The sequence below is a fragment of the Antechinus flavipes genome, chromosome 3, assembly GCF_016432865.1.
Source record: "Antechinus flavipes isolate AdamAnt ecotype Samford, QLD, Australia chromosome 3, AdamAnt_v2, whole genome shotgun sequence".
NCBI lineage: Eukaryota > Metazoa > Chordata > Mammalia > Dasyuromorphia > Dasyuridae > Antechinus > Antechinus flavipes.
In genome coordinates this window covers 523458495-523471773 of record NC_067400.1, presented here as the reverse complement: position 1 = coordinate 523471773, position 13279 = coordinate 523458495, and the positions used below count along the sequence as shown (strand labels likewise).

At 35.3% G+C, this 13279-nt stretch overlaps 1 protein-coding gene across 2 annotated transcripts in view; it reads right to left on the bottom strand.

Annotated features, from left to right (window-relative positions):
- The window catches only part of AAMDC (adipogenesis associated Mth938 domain containing), a 45912-nt gene that overhangs the window by 11075 nt on the left and 21558 nt on the right, over positions 1-13279 (bottom strand). The window lies entirely within an intron of this gene.

Here is a 13279-nt window from a genome sequence, read left to right as displayed (position 1 = left end):
AATAAAGACAACCCAAAAAAATCAGATAAAAATAATAGTCAATGTTTGAACTAACTTTCAGATTCATCTTTGTAATAAAATGTTAAAGACTGCACATACAACCAATTTTAATCATTCTTGATTATGTTTTATTTAACTATTTTCAGAAGAAGTACTTTGCAGAGGATTCAACTGAGAATATAATGGAATATTTTATGTGTATGGAATATAATTTTTTTTTGGTATCAGCTTAATATTTAATACAATTCTTGTCACATAGTAAGCACTTCATAAATGTTTGTTAATTCAGTAGAAGACACAGGATTCACCAGCTTTGTCCCTGCCTTGAGTACCCAAATTGGGGTGAGGAAGAGGGAAGGACTGACCCAATTTGGATTTGAGTATCTTTTCTTTCTTCAGGACATACATAGCCTTATTAATGAAGTTGTAGAATATTAAAGTTGAAAGGTTACTTCTGGGATTATCCAGTCAAATGCCTTCATTTTATGGATGAAGAAGCTGAGAATCAGGGGAATGAAATGCCTTTTCAAGACCATAACAATATTAGGCCATTATGGTGTTGCTTTTGGGTGTGCCATTTGTAAGTTTTGTAGCTTATAAGATTCATATTCTATCATTGTGCCACCTAGTTGTCTCTCAAAGAATTATAAAAATGTAAAATATTAATATTTTTAAAAATCAGAAATCTGATTTTTAAAGCACCACCATTTTTTCCAGTAATTTTGATGGAGTTTGTTTTGTAGGGTGTAATATCCAGACTAGCTCTCTAGAGGATCTCCAACCTTGATCTTAGTGGAGGAGTGCAGGAGGCAGAAAAGCCACTAGGAGGATGGTCAAAGATGGAATGTCTCTACTTCCAGTCCTCTCAGCCCTTAAATACCTCAGTATCATTACATCATTACAGCATACTAAGTCTGTGTGAACTAGAGAACCATTACATCACCATGCTAAGTACAAAGTATATATGTGAACTAGAGAACCATCATCTCATGAATCACATTGAGTTAACACCTTGTTATAAGTATCCTTGTTTCAAGTATATTTTTCCAGAGTTCTGGCCTTCTACAATAGGGTATTTTTATTTTTTTGGAGAAAGCAGGAATGGACAGAAATGTTAATTCTATGAAATATTTTCTCCTAAGGACTAAAACCACTGTCACAGATCACTGAACATGCAGTATGTCATATCATTCAATTCCTCAACAGTTATCTAAGAACCTTCTATATACTGAGAATATGCTAGGTGCTTGGGATACAAAGAAAAACATTAAATAACTCTTGTCCTCAAGAAGGTTACATTCTTTCTGGGGAAACAACACACACACATACAAATAAATATAAAATATATGCTAAGCAAATACAAAGTAGTTTGGGGCTTGGAGAGTATTAGAAAGAAGCTAGGGAGACCAATATTTGTAGTGGGAATGTCAGAGAAGGCGTCTTACCTGAGTATTAAGGGAATCTAGCAATTGTAAGAGACACAGAAGGACACATTTCATGTGTAGGGGACAGTGAAATGTTCCACAGGTAACCGTGAGATGAGACTAGATCTAAGGAGAGACTAGAGCTGGACACACAGATTTGCAGTCATTTACATAAAAAAGATCACTATATCCAGAACAGTGGATAAGATCACTTTGAGGACCTAGAGATAAAAGAGAATATAACTGAACCTCAAAGGCTGCCCACAGTGGAGTGGGACATGCATGATAAGCTGGCAAAAGAGACTGAGGAGAGACAAGAGGGAACAGTGACATAACAATGCCAAAAGGAGAGGGTGAAAAGCTTCAACTGCTGAGACATAGGTAAAGGAGAATGAAGAATAAGAAAAAGTCACGAGAGTCAGCAGTCAGTGCTCATTGGTGATTTGAGAGAGATTAGTTTCAATTGAATAGCGAAGTTGAAAGCCATATTACATAGGGTGAGAAATACATGAGAAGAGAGGAATGGAAGCAATGAGCAAAGACATTTTTTCCTAGGACTTCTGACTGCTAAAGGGAAAGGAAATGGGAGTGTCAAAAGGTGAAGCATCTCTTAGTCTCAGCTTCTCCTGCAAAATGGGTATAACAACATCTGAAATTTAAGGATTAAAGACAGTGTATGTAAAGTACTTTGCAAACTTGTAACAATTGTTTTATAAATGCCAGTTATTATTAATAGAAATGGGTTGGCTATTTAGGAAAGTTATAGAGACCTCATCTTTGAAGATCTTTACAAAACAGCATAAGTCATCTGATATAGGAAACTTTAGCACTCACCTACAGAGGGATAATCCACATGCCCACCATCTAAATCCTGGTCCTTTATTATGGGACCGGGCAGCTCAGTAACTCAGGGCACAGAATGCTGGGTCTGGAGTCAAGAAGACTTCAGGTCAAATGCAGCCTCAGAAACTTAGAGCTGTGTGATCCTGGGAAAGGTACTTACTCTCTGTTTCTCTTAATACATTGGAGAAAAGTATCTTTGCCAAGAAAATCTTCTTATGGGGTCACTGAGAATCGGACATGACTACCTGAAATAGGATTACACTTCGGTTGGTACTTTTTTGTTTTTTTAATCAGAATTTAATTTTCTCTAACAAACCTCAAAAATAGGCAACAACAAACAAAACCCCAAACTCCATAAACCATTATATAAAGCAACATAAAAAATGATTACAAATGATTGTTTATGGAATGGTATCCCTCTGTTATTTACCAGATGCTAAAAGAAATAAAAATCATATATATATATATATACATACATAGTTTTTATAAAAAAATTAAGCACAAATTGTGCATTATATTTACTTATTAGTTTTGCTATTTGATATTTTTATGTAGTTAAGGGTAAATTGACAGATTATTCATAACATTTTTCTTTTAAAAATGCCATTTTTCATAGAAATCATTGCATATTTACTTATATGTAAATATACTTATATATGAATACTTATATATTTGTCATTCACTTGGCTTGATAGAATTTTTTTTTTGAGGCAATCAGGGCTAAGTGACTTGCCCAGGATCACACACTGGTTAAGTATCTAAGACCTTTCTGGCAGAATTTTAATATATTTTACCTAATTAGCTAGGAAACCTTTCATTAAAAGTGACACATGAAAGTTGATTCTGAGTTCCTGACGATTATATCAAAAGAGTACAAGCTCTAGTAGGTCATGCTAGAAAAATTTTGAATGTTAGTTGACAGCAATGGACTGTGTTCCTATGGTCCAAGGACCAATTTAGCGTGAGGCTGGCTACTAAGTAATTGTTTTCTTCACTACAGCAATTCATGAAACTGTCTATTATTGAGGTTTGTGACCTCTATTAGTGAAGGTTGTACTCTGATCAATGATGTCTTCCTCTATCCCCTCCCCTAATAGATCTTTTAATGTAATAAAAAAAGCTAGCACATATAACATAACTTAGTGGGACCAGTAAGGCTTAAACATCTGCCTGCTGATGCCATTATATGGCCCCCATACTGATGGAATTCTGATCATGTGGCCCATTACTAAAAATTCAAGACACCTCTGTTCCAATCTAATAGACTGTGCTAGCTGCTTGGGTAAATAACTCTGTGGAGACAAGGGACCCATGACAACAGTAGAAATCAATCAGCTAACTCAGTAAGTGAAAATGCAAGAACAGGAAGAACAGAGGTCAGCAGTCTGGGATTTGCTCAGTGAACATGCTCGGCCTTTACAGCCTCAGGGAATTCACTGAAAGCATGTTTTAAAAGCCAGCATCAGTTTCGATAATGCCGATCTCTGAAATAGGTTTAATTGTTCTAAGAGAGCTAGAACACACTGTATTATTATTTGAATATTTCTCATGGAAGTAGAGCTCCTTGAAGTTTTTCTCAGTAATATTCATACCTTAAAGCATTGGTTCTTTTTTGGGAGAATGGAAATGACATGGAGACATTCCAGTGGTCTTTTGTCTGTCAGTGGAGAGTAGAAATGAGTAGATATCAACCTGAGAATTATTGAGATAATTTGCTTTTGAGAGGCATAAGACCAGACTGTGTTAGCTTAGCTTGTACCTATAAGGCATTCTCTGTCCTAATAGTTACAATTCATTAACAAGGTAAAGTTATAATTAGCTGGCTGTAAGCGCATTTTGAAAATAAAAAGCTTAAAAAAAAAAAAAAAGAAAAGAAACTGGTAATGATGATGACCAGCTGTAGCCTCATCTTCTATGAGTCCATGAATACAGGAAATTCATTGTTCAATTCAAAGCAAACTCCTTTAGCATTCTTTGTTTTAGTTTTTTTCTCATGGAAAAAGGAGTCATCATTTTGGTCATCTTCTGTAAAAAGCATCTTAAAGAGTATGACATTAAGAAAGTAAAATGGGTTCTCCAAAGATCATTAAGGAAAACCAATTTTTACTCCTTTTGATTTATTGGTAAAAATACCAATAAGTTCAATAGATTTCATATTTGCATTGATTTATTTGGGTTAATTGCTCATTCCTCTATAATCCTTTCTCATTTCAGGGCTTTTATTATATTCTCTATATACTCTCAAATATTACATATACATATACTTATAGTAAAGACTACAATGAATACTAATTGTGGCAGCTATTGTCTATCTTAAAAGAAATAACTAAGCAAACTTAATATAACATTGGTACAGAGAGTAAACTGTACCTCTATCCACTTGTCATTTCTATAAATCTTAAATTATCTTATTTTAACAGAATTATGTTAGATTATTTCTAAATGATTATTTACAATTATGAAAAAGAAAGCTTTTTAACTTAATTTTTCTTTTTTAAAATTCAATTTTATTTTCAATTCTAAATTGTTTTCTTCCCTCTACCTTTTCCTCCATCCATTGAGAAGGTAAGAAATATGATATTATACAGGTAAAGTTACATAAAACATACTTCCATATTAGTGCCTTCTCCCCCCAAACAAAACAAACAAGGAGAATAAAATAGGCCTCAATCTATACTCTGAATTTAAATAGCCTTTTTTTTTTTTTTTTTTAGCAAGAGTTCTTTGGAATTATGGCAAATCATTGTCTTCATCAGAGTAACTAAGTCTTTCAAAGTTGATTATCTTTATAATATTGCTGTTATTGTAGAAAATATTCTCTGGGTTCTGTTTACCTTATATAAGATCATATACATATGCTCATGTTTTATTGAGACCATTCATAATTCATATTTTTCACAATTTCTTATAGCACAATAGAATTTCATGACATTTATATACCATAACTTGTTCACCCCTTCCTTAATTGTTAGGCATCCCCACAATTTTCAATTTTTGCTACAAAAAGAACTGCTATAAACATTTTTCTATATATAGATCCTTTTCTTTTTGCGTCATCATCTAACGGTATAGATCTAGTAGTGGTATTGCTTTATCATATGCTGTGCGCAATTTTTTTTAGCTTTTGGGGCATAGTTCCAATTTGTTCTTCAGAATGGTTCAGTTGATAACATTCTATTAACAGTATATGAATATCCCTATTTTCCCATAATCCCTCCAGTATTTGTCCTTTTCCTTTTTATTCATTAGCCAATCTGATATTAAAAATCCTTTTGTTTTAGTAAAACTGAAAATATTAAGAAGTAATATTTTTCTCCCAAAAAAACCTTTCCAAGACGCTAGGAAAAGCTCCTTGGAAAAATGAGAGTGACATATTGAGGAAATTAAGTCGTTCATTAGAGAAAAGAGTTAAGAGTAATAAAATAGAATACCTCTTGTCTAGTTCTCTCACTGTGTCTTCACCCATCTGAAATGATAGGTGATAGGACCCATTCTTCTTTATTGAGAAAAAATTAAGATATCTTTGGAAGAGAACAGGTCTCTTAATATCAGAATGAGGTGAAGAACCTAGGAGAGAATGGGATGGTGACTTGATTACTCAACCAATTTTGGTATATTAATTGAAACTGCATCTCTTAAAAAAGGGATCTTTTCCTTATTCAGGATTCCTATATTACCTAAATATTATAGTGTTGGTAGCAATATTTTTTTCTTCAAAATAGCCTGCCACTTCTCTATTTAGAAAAGTATGACCTTCTAGAGGTAAGATTGGTCAATGCATAATCTCTTTTCTGATCTCCTTTAGGGTTTAATATTATTATCTGTGTGTGTGTGTGGTTATTTATCTACTTAATTTTCTCAGTTCAGCTTATTTCATTTTGAATTAGTACATACAAGACTCTCCAAGTTTTTTAAAATTTTCCCATTGGAATAAGAATTTGGATAAAGAGGATAGGAAAGAAAATTTCTGAGCCTAGAGTGCCTCTTAGACTAAGTTAGGTGGTGCAGTGGATAGAGTGCTGGGCCTAGAGCCAGGAATATCTGGGCTCAAATATGACTGTAAACATTTACTGAAAGGAGATCTTCTCAATCCCCATAATAACTATGTATCAAAGTGTCTGATACAAAATAAGCTTCATTTATAAAAATATTTGTTTCTTTCCCTCTCTTCTTACTTAGGGAAGGCAAATGTGACTGTTCTGCAGTGGACATTGTATGAGGGACACTGAACAGTGCAGGAAAAGGGATGGTAGAAGAATGGTTTCACTAGTTTGTCTAAGACTATCTTTAACACAGGCAAACTGGAGGAAGATTTCTCATCATTCAGTGACATACTTATCTCTTCCTGGTTTTCTTTAACAATCACATCAATTTTATTTTCTAAATTACAACGCTTACATATCATCTAAAGGAATAGCCTCCTTCACCTTTCAGAAACAACACTACCTTCTTTACTCAAATGATCACCATTCTTCCCCCTTCACCACCCTCTCCCCTGTTGAATCGCCCACCTCTAACCTCCTAGTATATACATGATAAATCTCTGGAGAGCCATCAGGTTTATTCTGATAATTAGTTATACTTATTAAGGCAGTAATTAAAATCTGGTCACTGTAATATTGGATGTTGATTGAAAGCTGAGGGGAAAAGGCTTGAAGACTGCCTTAACCTGTTTTCTATTTCTGAGGTAAAAGTGGGTAGAGGTAGATCTTCTGATGGACAGAGAGAGAAGAGAAAAGGGTGAGACAAAAGAGGAAAGGCAGAGTGTGTTTTGTTGTTTCTGGGGATATTTGTATGCTAAGGCATGCCATGAGCTGAAGAGAACTCAGGGCCATCTGATGAAGAGAACATCAGAACATCACTGGGCCGTGATGATGCTGTGTCATAAAGTAAGTAAATACTTTCTCTTTAATAGCAGCTTTTGAATTTTTTCTTTGTATCCCCAGTTCTAAGTACAGAGTGAGCACTCAGTAGATATCAAAATTTTAATAAAACATTTAATTAATGTTTGCTGATCATTTGAAACTTTTATGTTATCTCAGTTATTCCTGAGTTAGAGGTTACTCTGTTACTCATTTGCTGTGTGATCTTGGGCTTATGCTTTACCTCTTTAGGTCTCAGTTTCCTCATTTGTAAAATGAGGTGGCTTCCCTATGTTACATTATACAAAATGTAAGCAAAACACCTTATTTTACAAATGAGTTAACTTTTAACTTTAATATTCTAGGATGACTCCGACCAGATAAGAAGCTGTCCTGTTCATAAGTACAACACTGGCGCTCCAGTCATATTCTCTGCAAGTGAAGTACAAGAGATGACAAGGTAGAGGGTCATATCTGAGCTGTCAGGTCAGAAGGCAGGAGTTCAGGGAAAAGCTGGGTGAGAACCCTCAACAGCTATAAGGAGAGTAAAGAGCCTAGATGTCAGCCACCTCATCAGTGGCCTAGACGACATTGAAGACTTGTTTCCTTGCTTATTGAAGAGCCTGTAACTTTTGCTTTTGGTGTAAGGTTTTAAGTTTGTGGAACGGCTCAAATCCCTAAGAGGGTCTATGCTAAGAGGGGCCTGAGGAACTCTAATGGATCCTTAGAACCACCCCTCCTCCCCAGAGTGAGGGGCATTTTAAGCTCTTTTTAAGCTCCTTTTGTTTCTGTTAGGACAATGCATTTCCAAAGTCCCCGATGACAGTGTAAAAGCCTATATGATCTATGTACACTTAGACAAAATCACTTGAGATATCTCTCCTGCATGGGATGTACAGAGTCCCTTACATCTATTCTATAAACAGAAAAACAAGCCATTATTATGTATCTTAATGAAAAATCACATGTTAGAAAAAAATAAAAGATTTAAAGGTACAGAAGGCAGGGAATAGATGAGTATATTAGACCTGCTTGCAATGCTACCAGGATCGGCTGCCTAGAAGAGCATTTCTCAGTTTCAAAAGTATTGTCATTTTTCCTCTCTTCTTCTGTGGAAGACTAAATGGAGGCCTGACCAATCTTTTTAAGCATCTGCAGGGCTACCATGAGAGTAGGGATCAAACTCATCTGTGGGGCCCCAGAGAGCAGGTCTAGGAGCAATGAGGGGAGATAATAGGGGAGCAGATTTTGATCCAGTATGAGGTAGAACTAATGGCTGCAGTGGATCTCCTTTTCATGTAAAGGATAGACTAAATGACTGATGAGGTTCCCCACAACTTCAAAATTCAGTGAGCCATCAGAGCTGGCTCACAGTGGAAGGGGCTGCTCTGGTGGGGAGAGGATGTCCTGGGTGAGGTGGTATTCGCTATTATTAAAGGAAGTAGAGGCAGGAAGAAAACTAAGAAAAAATACTACAAAGGAGACTCATGTGTCAGGAAGTTGGAATCAATGATCTTTTAGGATCCTTGCAACCCAGATTTTACTACTTCTGGATTACTGAATAGCAGAATAATTCCAAGATCATACCTTTTCTTAACATCTATTATATAGTGAAAAATGCCTTATAGGGAAGTAGAAGAGGAAAGGGGAAAAGAAAGGGGGAGGCTAATAGAAGGGAGAACAGAAGTAGAAGAGTAAAGGGTTGTAAAATGAGAGGGGAGATTGAGAGAGGTGGTAGTCAGATACAAAACACTGGGGAGGATGGAAAGGGGAAAAGGAAAGAGAAAAGTATTAACTTGGGGAAAATAAAATGGCAGGAAAGACAGAATTAGTAATTTTAATTGTGAATGTGAATGGGATGAACTCTCCCATAAAACAGAAGCAGACAGCTGACTGGATTCAAAGTGAGAATCTTACAATATGTTGTTTACAAGAAACACATGTGAAGCAAGAGATACATACAGAGTAAAGATAAAAGGCTAGAAAAGAATTTATTATGCTTCAGCTGAAGTAAAAAAAAAAAAAAAGGCAGGAGGAGTGATCCTGATCTCAGAAAAAACAAATGTAAAAAAAGGTCTAATTAAAAGAGATAAGGAAATTACATTTTGCTAAAAGATGCCATAGATAATGAAGTAATATCAATACTAAACATATATGCACCAAGTGATATAGCATTCAAATTCCTAGAGGAAAGTTAAGAGAGCTGCAAGAAAAAATAATCGCAAAACTATACTAGTGAGGATGTCAATCTTATATGATGAAAATGAATTTAGGAGCAGTTTTAGAATTCTTTCTTTTTCAGCCCTACTTTTGGTGGGCAGTAGGTGCAAGGACTAATTCCACTTGCTTTAACTAGTAGGATATGGGATGTAAGGGAGCTAAATTGATGTAAATACTGAGTTATACTTCTCAGTCCCAGATTGGTTTTCCGTCAACCATTTTTCTCTCTTATTAAGGATTGCAGGGATATTAATTTTCTATTCCATTCCCTATTGATAGAACACATGCCAGGGTCATTTTTTACAGCATTATCCCTTGCATTCACTTCTGTTCTGATTTTTCCCCTCCCTCCCTCTACCCTTTCCTCTAGATGGCAAGCAGTCCTATATATGTTAAATATGTTGCAGTATATCCTAGATACAATATATGTTTGCAGAACCGAATAGTTCTCTTGTTGCACAGGGAGAATTGGATTCAGAAAGTAAAAATAACCCGAGAAGAAAAACAAAAATGCAAATAGTTCACATTCGTTTCCCAGTGTTCTTTCTTTGGGTGTAGCTGCTTCTGTCCATCATTTATCAATTGAAACTCAGTTAGGTCTCTTTGTCAAAGAAATCCACTTCCATCAGAATACATCCTCATACAATATCGTTGTCGAAGTGTATAATGATCTCCTGGTTCTGCTCATTTCACTTAACATCAGTTCATGTAAGTCTCTGCAAGCCTCTCTGTATTCATTCTGCTGGTCATTTCTTACAGAACAATAATATTCCATAACATTCATATACCACAATTTACCCAGCCATTCTCCAATTGATGGGCATCCATTTAATTTCCAGTTTCTAGCCACTACAAACAGGGCTGTTGGGCTCCTTTTTTCTTAGAAGTTACAGGGACGTAAAGCAAAAATAATTCAATTCAACATTTATTAAGCTCCTACAAATATGCTCGAAATACAAAGATGGAAAATTACCTAGGACCTGTTCTCAACAACCTTACAATCTATTACAGATGAAATAGCATATATAAAAATAAGTATTAGGTAGAATGTGACAGAAGCAAAGAAGAGATCCAAGAAAACATGAGAGGGAAAGATCACTTTTGGCTGTGGAATCAAGAAAAGGTTGATGGAGATGGTGGCAAGAGAATTGGGCTTTGAAGGAAAGAAAGATTGTGTAGGGAATGTGTTCTAGGCATGAATAATTCAGAGAGGAGGACATGATGAAATCATGAACTATCTTAATTCAGTTTGACTAAATGGCAGAACTAGATTAATAATGGACTGAGAGAATTGGGAGCGATTGATTGAGAGGCTGGATATCACAATGAGAGTAGAGAGCAGGTTGAGAAGTACAGTCATGGAAGGTCAGGAAGATGATCAGAGAAAGGAATTTCAGAGTACTGGTTTTTGAAGGTGGAATATTTCAGATGAGGTTGAAGTCTAAGGTGTCACTAAAGATAGAGGTCATGGGGGTTGAAAATATCAATAAATTTGAAGGCCTAGGTATTAAAAGGATCATCAACACATGTTAAATATATGTATCTAAATTTGAGTAATCCTACAGAAAAGGATTAAACCAAAATTTTGTTATATTTTGGAGGAAAATCCAGATTTCTAGAAATTGATGCAAAGAGTCTGGCCTGAAAACCAAAACAAGATCTCTCAGAAATGATGGGATAGGATAAAGTAATAATTCATCCATTTCTGAGACTAGGTTTTGATTGCTAGGGAATGACAATTTAAGGGTATCTTTATCTCCTCCTTTACCATTTTTGTGGACCATCATCTTAAGAGTGACCTGTGTTTAACAATGGAGAAAAAATGGGAATAATTCAGCAGAGTTCACAAAATCTCAGTGTTAGAAGGGATCTCAGAGATTATAAAGTCCAACTTCATTCTGAACAAGAATCTATCCCACCACATACCCAGTAAGTATACAGCCTTTTCTTTGAAGACCTCTAGCAAGGGAGAGATTAATTACTACCTTTTCTATTTTTGGATAGCTCTAATTATTAGGAAGTTTTTCCTTAGATAAAGCTTAAATCTTCCTTTTTGTGACTTCTTTCTCAAGGTTTGGTCCCTTTTCCACAGTTCACAAGATACTTAAATAACATTTATCCTGTCTCTCCTCAGTTGTCTCTTCTTCAAGTTGAACATTCATATTTCCTTTATCTAATTATATGGCATGTTTGTGAGCTCTCTCACCGTCCTTAAGTACCATGCTTTCTAACCTAGCAATGTCCTTTCAAAGAGGTGGTGCCTAGAATGAGCCAGCTGTGCTCTGACCAGGCAGACAGAATACAGTCGTACTTCTACTTCTTAATATAGTTTTAGTTCATATTGAGATTTCTGGGTTGCCACATTATATTCTTGATTCATACTTAAAATGCAGTTCACCAATACTTTTTTAGACCAACTTTTTAGTAAAGATTGCCCCATTTAATCTGTGTGAAGATGACTTTTTTGGACCCAAGGTAAAACTTCATTAGACCCTCTTAAGACCCCTATATAGCAGATAACTCAACTGTCAATAAGTACCAATCTTTGAGTTTCTCTGGCTACTCAGTTATTTACTTAAGATGCTGTTGGTTTTTTTTTAATAGCTTTTTATTTACAAGTTATATGCACGGCTAATTTTACAGCATTGACAATTCCCAAAACTTTTGTTCCAATTTTTCCCCTCCTTCCCCCACCCTCTCCCCAGATGGCAGGTTGACCAATACATGTTAAATATGTTAAAGTATAAATGAAATACAATATATGTATACATGTGCAAACAGTTATTTTGCTGTACAAAAAGAATCGGACTTTGAAATAGTATACAATTAGCCTATGAAGGAAATAAAAAATGCAGATGGACAAAAATAGAGGGATTGGGAATTCTATGTAGTGGTTTATAGTCATCTCCCAGAGTTCTTTTGCTGGGTGTAGCTGGTTCAATTCATTACTGCTCTATTGGAACTGATTTGGTTCATCTCATTACTGGAGATGGCCACGTCCATCAAAATTGATCATCATATAGTATTGTTGTTGAAGTATATAATGATCTCTTGGTCCTGCTCATTTCACTAGCATCAGTTCATGTAAGTCTCTCCAGGCCTTTCTGAAATCATCCTGCTGGTCATTCTTTACCGAACAATAATATTCCATAACATTCATATACCACAATTTACCTAATCATTCTCCAACTGATGGACATTCACTCCGTTTCCAGTTTCTGGCCACTACAAAAAGGGCTGCCACAAACATTCGTGCAACATACAGGTCCCTTTCCCTTCTTTAAGATTTAAGATGCTATTTTAAGGGAAATGACATTCAGAGACCTAACCAAGAACCCTTATCTCTCTGATCACAATGCAGCCTCAGAGCCCAGGTCATGACTTTCCTTCTTGGGTCTCAAATAGCTCTTTGTTTTATACCTGACTAATGCATCCTTACAATATAATGCTGTGTCTTTTATTTCCCTACTAGACTACAAAGTTCTTCCCACAATATATACTTGATAAATGTTTGTTAAAGGAATGAGAGGAAAGAAATTTCCATAAATTTGAACAGATCTCCTAACTAAAGAGCTGCCAATACTGGCCCAATGATACCAACTGCTTTGAAAAAAAAAAAAAGGTGCTATTAGTGCTTAAATAAGAGCTAGAGTTATTTCTAAGGTAAAGTGCTAGAAACCTTTTTACAAGTAGGCTTCACTTTTAAAAATCACACCAAATTTCTCCACTCAGCTCATATAATAATGACAAATAAAAAATTAAAACTTATTTCTCTTCTTTCCTTGTTCACTCATATGGGGAGGGCAATCCCAGTTATTATTACTATTGTTGATTGTTTAAGTTATAAAACACCATGTCATTATATTTATAACAAAATAAGTATTAAACAAATATGGAGGGAAAAAATGATTTAATGGATGAGGAAGAAGT